General features: G+C 39.3%; 1 non-coding gene across 1 annotated transcript; it reads right to left on the bottom strand.

The window, feature by feature from the left end:
• Positions 1 to 5687: 5687 nt before the first annotated feature.
• LOC141682352 (small nucleolar RNA R71) lies at positions 5688 to 5794 on the bottom strand. The gene has a single exon (XR_012559754.1). It is a non-coding gene; the product is annotated as a small nucleolar RNA R71 (small nucleolar RNA).
• Between the last annotated feature and the right edge of the window lie 1489 nt (positions 5795 to 7283).

The raw sequence follows: 7283 nt of genomic DNA, 5'->3' as shown, positions 1-7283 counted from the left end.
AACGCAACAGGTAGGGGAAATATTCTCTTCAAGAGCAGTCAGGGCTTCGAGCAAGGCCTGGTGACTCAGCTATGATCTTCTTTTCTTGGCGTTCTGTATCTGTGTACAACCATTACTTTCAGTCACTGTTGAAAGCTATGGTTTCAGGTACATCTTCGTTTTTCTCTTCGTTATTTCAGAACTGATTTTGTTTACATGCATGTTTTATTTTGTTAACTGTGGTCTTGGCCTGAACTTGCTAAATTTTTTATATACTTGTCTCTATGTTGCTATATTTGTTAGTGAAATTTACAACATTCTTGAAGAGAATATTAGTTATTTAGAATTTAGCATAATGGTTAACGAAAGTGAGGTTATCGTTGGTGGTGGTAGCGGTTCGGGTGCAACTGCCGGGGCCATTGATTGAACCACCTATAGTTTCCCACAAGCTGTTGAACTAACCGGTTTACCGGAGAAATTCAACGGTGGCATTGGCTTTTCTCGCTGGCAGAAAATGATGAAGTTGTGGCTGACTATAAAGGGTCTGTGGCCGGTTGTGGAATATGAGAAACCAGTAGTGGATCAAGAGAAGGCTGACACAGTTAAGGCTTTTGCGAAGTGGGCTGAGAAGGATGGAGTGGCTAGGGCGGCCATTCTGGCGGCTCTAACAAACACTTTGTTTGATATCTATTCTTCTGATACCTACTTCATAAAACTCTTATGGGAGAAGTTGGACCAGACACATAATACACTCACAAGGTCTAGAAAAGTAATCCGTGGCAAGGTTCCTCGAGTTCAAGCTGGTGGACAATAAATCCATGACTGAGCAGGTGCATGAGTTCGAGATGATAGTGCATGCTTTGAAGGAGTTTGGAATGGACCTCCCAAAGAAGTTCAAGGTGATGAGTGTGATTGAAAAGCTCCCAAAGTCTTGGGAAGAGTTCTCTCTCTCCCTGAAAAGACAGAAAGGAGAGATCACCTGGACCAAATGGTAGCGCAAGCGAATGCTGTGCTTGGAACCGCAAGTGGGCCCGTAGTGAACATGGTTGTTGGTGAGACTACGACTTCTGAAACCAATGATGACCGGTATGTATCCTACAACCCTGCAATATTTTCTACCTATCTGTCAAATGAATGGTTGATAGATACTGGAGCTAATGTACATATTTGTGTTGATATTAGTTTATTTATATCTTATCAACAGAGTCATAGCCTGACTGTGAAGATGGGGAATGCTAGTGCTGCTCAAGTACATGGAGTTGGAAACGTGCATCTAAAGTTCCCTTCAGGACGTATTCTATCTCTGACGAGAGTGCATCATGTTCCTGACATACGTAGAAATATAATAAGTGGAAGCTATTTAGTTTCTAGTGGTTTTGAAATTTCGTTCAAATGTAATAAAGGAGTTCTTATTCACACTGGTATATTCTTTGGCAAAGGTTACTTGTCAAATGGTTTATTTGTTATTAATGCGGATCCCATTTTGGGAAATTTGAATAACAATGTTATTCCTTCTGTTAACTGTATTGAATCCTCAAATATATGGCATGCTAGACTAGGTCATTTAAACTTTGGTGCTCTTAAGAACATGATGAACTTAGAGTTGATTCCAAAACATACCATATAAAAGAATTCTAAATGTCAAGTATGTGTGTGTGCTAAACAACTAAGGAAACCTTTTCATAACGTTGTTAGGGATTCAGACTTGTTAGATTTAGTACACACTGATATTTGTGAATTTGGTGGTGTGTTGACCAAGGACCAGTTTAGATACTTCATTACCTTTATTGATGATAGTAGTAGATATTGTTATGTTTATTTACTTAGACATAAGGATGAAGCACTTAGTAAATTCATTATATATAAAACTGAAGTAGAAAAACAAACTAGTAAGGTACTTCAAAGGTTGAGATTCGATAGAGGTGGTGAGTATACGAGTAACATTTTTTATGAATTTTGTGAAAACAATGGTATAGTTCATGAAATTACTCCACCATACACACCGGAGTCTAATGGGGTTGCTGAGCGAAAGAACATAACATTTAAAGATATGATTAATAGTATGCTTATTAACTCTGGGTTGCCTAAATACATGTGGGGAGAGGGTCTAAATACGGCTTGCCATATTTTGAATAGAGTCCCTCTGAAACACATGGATAAGACACCCTTGGAGTTATGGAAAGGCAGGATGACTAGTCTTAAGTATCTTCGTGTGTGGGGTTGCCTTGCTAAGGTGCTTGTTCCTGAACACAAGAGAAAGAAACTAGGTCCAAAGACTGTTGACTGTATCTTTCTGGGCTATCTTGAAACCACTATAGCTATGAGATTTTTAGTGTTAAAATCTGACATAGATGGTATAGTGGCAAACACGATAGTTGAATTTCGAGATGCGACATTCTTTGAGGATGTCTACCCTATGAAGACTGGAATACCTGAGATGACTTCTGAGGAAGATCCTGCTCACACATCGAGTTCTATTCCCGATCATGTGGAAAAGATGACAAATGTGGGGGTGGAACCTAGTAGTAGCTCTATTCCTAAGGAAGTAGAGGAACCGAGGAGAAGTAAGCGTGCAAAGGTAGTCAAGGATTTTGGAGGTGATTTCATCACTTACAATATCGAGGACGAACCTTTAACTTTTCGACAAACTATGGATTCTTCTGAGTCAAGGCACTGAAAGGGCGCTGTGAAGAGTAAAATTGACTCTATTATTTCTAATGGAACATGGGAGTTGGTTGATCTCCCTCCTGGGTGTTCTACTATTGGGTGCAAATGGGTCTTTAAAAGAAAGTTGAACCCTGACGACTTAATAGACAAGTACAAAGCTAGACTGGTAGCTAAGGGTTTTAAGCAAAAGGAAGGAATTGATTACTTTGATACATACTCTCCGGTTGCAAGAATGGTAACAATCCGAATGCTTATAGCATTAGCTTCAGTCCATGGTCTTATCATCCATCAGATGGATGTAAAGACGGCTTTTCTTCATGGTGAACTTGAAGAAGAAATTTATATGGATCAGCCTGATGGATTTGTTACATCTGGTAATGAAAGGAAAGTATATAAGTTGTTCAAGTCCATCTATGGCTTGAAATAAGCTCCCAGAGATTGACATAAAAAGTTTGATAGAACTGTATTACCTTTCAATTATAAGATTAATGAAAGTGATAAGTGTGTCAACACCAAAGTTAAAGGTAATGAGTGTGTTATTTTGTGCCTATATGTGGATGATATTTTACTGTTTGGAATCAATATTGAGATTATTAACGAGACTAAAGAATTCTTGAAAAGGCATTTTGAAATGAAGGATATGGGTGAGGCAAGTGTGATTCTTGGAATCAAACTGATTCAGTCCACTGAAGGAATAACCTTGACTCAATCTCATTATATAGAGAAATCTATACTTGAGAAATATGGTTATTCATAGTGTAGAATCGCTAGTAGACCCTATGATTCGAAAGTTGCCCTTGTCAAGAATACTTCAGGAGTTTCTGTGTCTCAGTTAAGGTATTCTCAGATTATTCGGAGCTTGCAGTATCTTGCTAACTGTACTAGATCAGATATTTCATATTCTGTGTCTAAGTTGGTGTTAAGTGGCATTTATGATACTTATTTATGCTCTAATAAGCTTTGAGTTGGTGTATTTGTACTCAAGTTATTTGTGTTTTAACGTGTTTTCTAGTATTTTTGCATTTCAGGCTTTACTTCTTGAATCAGGTGAATTAGCATTGTTTTGATGCTAATATGGTGTTTAGGATGTGTTGGAATAAAAGCTTAAAAGATTGGCTCGAAGCTGCAAGGAATAAAGAAAAGGAAAATAAAGTTTTTTGGCAGAAGGTCGGCGCACCCGCGCTGATGTTGCGCGTGGCCGCGCCAGGGAGCAGAATGTCAGCGCGCCCGCGCTGGTGAAGCGCGCGCCCGCGCTGGGTCGGGAATTAAAAATCCTGATTCTTTTATAATTTGATTTCTGTACTCCTGGTAATGCATGGACTGCTATATATATATATATATATATAACTTTAGGTCATTTTTATAATGTAATCAAGACATCAAGGAAGGAGAAGACAACAAGAGAACTTTTGGCACAATTCAACAAAGGCGAAGACGATCTAGTTTATTCTCGTGAATCTTTGTTTTAAGTTGTAATTTGGATGCTTGTTTCTTGTTTTGTTGAACTTATATTCTTGTGTGTACTTTGGTTTATTTATTCGTATAAAGACTACGTTTGCTATATCATATTTTCATTGGAACCCACGTTGGCGATGAGTTCGATTATGGGCTAATCGTTATCGTGGGGTTCTAGCGGATTTATTTATGGATTTCTTTAGTTGATTTATTTAATGCCTTAGTGTGTGGTGATTGTACGATAACCTAGTATTGGTTGTGCCTATTCGTCTTATGAGCGTCGCGAACTTATAAAATAGCGTATTAATTCTTAATGAAGCAAAAGTGAATTTAAGGATTTAGAACTTGCCATGCTAGCATAGGTTCATGTATTATTATGCATGATTTGTAGGTAATTTTACCCATCTTACTTGCCCTATGTAATCAAGATAGATAACTTGTGCTTAAACCGTTATGTTGTCAAATTCTATAGACATATAGGGTCTCAATATAATTGGTGCCTACTTAGATTCTACCTCTTTTGTGGATGTCTGGTAGAATGGTACTCGCGCAATGAAAGTTGGCGTTTATCAGTTTCGTGTTATCTGATTAGTGTCATCACCATTGCATGCTAAGGTTGAGAATATTAAAACTATTGAATGAAGTACTTATTGAAGTTAGAATCCCCATGTTTGTCATATATATTAATCCAGTCTATTTTATTATCGTAGTTATAATTGTTAGCGTAATTCTTAGTTATAAACATCCTCAATTTGTTATAGTTTTAGCATTGAATAATAACCATACATTATTGCTTAGGTGCGTAATTTAGATATTTAACCAATACAGTCTCTGTGGGATCGAATTTGATTTATATCTTATACTACTTGCGAACTCGTATACTTGCGTGTAATATTAGCGCGTGTTTAGCGACTAACAAGTTTTTGGCGCCGCTGCTGGGGACTGCAGTGTTAATTACTAGTTTATGTGCTTTCCATCAGTGGTCGTTAAAGTTCATTGACTCAGACATTGTTACTTATTTGTTCCTTGTCTTGTTTCAGGTTATCTAGAGAGGGTGTATGCATACGCGTTCGCGTACTCGTAAGAGAACACTGGATAAAACCGAGGAAGAACTTGTGGTAATTCGCAGGGAAGTTTTGGAGGAAGAAAAGAAGGTAGAAGAAGAAGAGAAAGTTGAAGAGCCAATTGTAGTAGCTATGGGTGATCAAGCAGGAAATCCGAAGGCTTTGATGGACTATTCTAAACCTAAGATTAATGACATTCAGTCCAGCATCATTCGACTAGCCATCGCGGCTAACACTTTCGAGATCAAGTCAAACACGATCCAGATGATACATAATTCAGTTCAGTTTGGAGGTTCTCCTATCGAAGACCCCAACATGCACATCAGGGATTTCATCGAGATCTGTGATACTTTCAAGTTCAATGGTGTGACTGAAGATGCTATCAAGCTACGACTCTTTCCATTCTCTTTGAGGGACAAAGCTAAGTGCTGGTTACACTCTCTACCGACAGGGTCTATCGAAACTTGGGAAGATCTTGCTAAAAAATTTCTCACTAAATTCTTCCCCATGGCAAAGACAGCAGCAATCAGGAATGCTCTTACCCAGTTTGCGCAGCAAACTGGAGAATCTCTGTGTGAGGCTTGGGATCGATATAAGAAGATGCTAAGGAAGTGCCCACACCATGGCATGCCTGATTGGATGATCATCAATTGTTTCTATAATGGATTGGGTCCTACTTCTAGGCCCATACTTGATGCAGCATCAGGATGAGCCTTGTGGGCTAAGAGTTATGATGAAGCTTATGAACTTATTGAACTGATGGCTGCTAATGAGTACCAAAATCCTTCCCAAAGATTGACTCAGGGAAAAGTTGCAGGAATTCTGGAGTTGGATGCAGCAACCGCTATCGCTTCCCAACTTAAGGCTTTGACAATGAAGGTGGACACTTTGGATAATTATGGAGTTAATCAAATCACTAGTGTCTGTGAGCTTTGTGTTGGTGCCCATGACACTGATCAGTGCACAATTTCTAGTGAATCAGCTCAGTTCGTGAGCAACTTCCAGCGATCGCAGCAACCTGTGCCAGCCACCTATCATCCAAACAACCGCAATCACCCTAATTTCAGTTGGAGCAATGCTCAGAATGCGGTTCAATGGCCTTATCATCAGTATTCAGCTAAGCAGTATAACCCCCCTGGTTTTCAGCAACCGCAGTATGCACCAAAACAACAACTCCAGCTGTAGCAAGCTAATGAAAAATCTGAATTGGAGGAGTTGAAGCTTATGTGTAAGAGCCAAGATGTTTCTATCCAGACCTTGGAAAATCAAATTGGGCAAATTGCCAATGCCTTGCTAAATCATCAACCTGGTACACTACCTAGTGACACTGAAGTGTCAGGGAAGAAGGAAGCTAAAGAGCAGGTAAAGGAAATCACTTTGAGGTCTGGGAAGGTTACTAATCCCGAACAAACTCAGGAGTTGGCTGAAAAAGCTGGAGCTGAGAAAGAAGTAGAGCAGCAGGATGAAGAAGTGGAACAAAGGAAGACTACTATTGAGCACACTCTTCCTGAAGGTAATACATGGGAAAAATAGATCTATCCTCCACCGCCTTTTCCTAAGAGGCTGCAGAAAAAAAGCTGGACAAGAAATTCGAGAAGTTTCTGGAGGTGTTCAAGAAACTTCACATCAACATATCTTTCGCTGAGGCTCTTTATCAGATGCCTAGTTATGCAAAGTTCTATTCCATGTACTATTGGGAAAGTGTCTTTTGATAGATGCTTATGTGACTTGGGAGCTAGCATCAATCTGAAGCCTTTGTCAATCTTCAAGTAATTGGACTTACCTGATCCCAAACCAACTTATATGACCTTGCAGTTGGCCGACCGTTCTATTACATATCCGAGAGGTATTGTGGAGGATGTCTTGGTCAAGGTGGATAAACTCATCTTCTCTACTGATTTTGTCATTCTTAATTTCGAGGAGGATAAGGAGATTCCCATAATCTTGGGAAGGCCCTTCTTCGCAACTGGCCGAACCTTGATTGATGTGCAGAAGGGTGAGCTTATAATGCGAGTGTTGGATCAGGATATGACTTTTAATGTGTTCAATGCTATGAAATTTCCTACTGATAATGAGGAGTGCTTAAAAGTCGAGTTGGTCGACTCAGTGGTCACATCG

This window comes from Apium graveolens, chromosome 8 (genome assembly GCF_009905375.1).
Source record: "Apium graveolens cultivar Ventura chromosome 8, ASM990537v1, whole genome shotgun sequence".
NCBI lineage: Eukaryota > Viridiplantae > Streptophyta > Magnoliopsida > Apiales > Apiaceae > Apium > Apium graveolens.
This window is presented reverse-complemented; position numbering and strand designations above follow the sequence as displayed.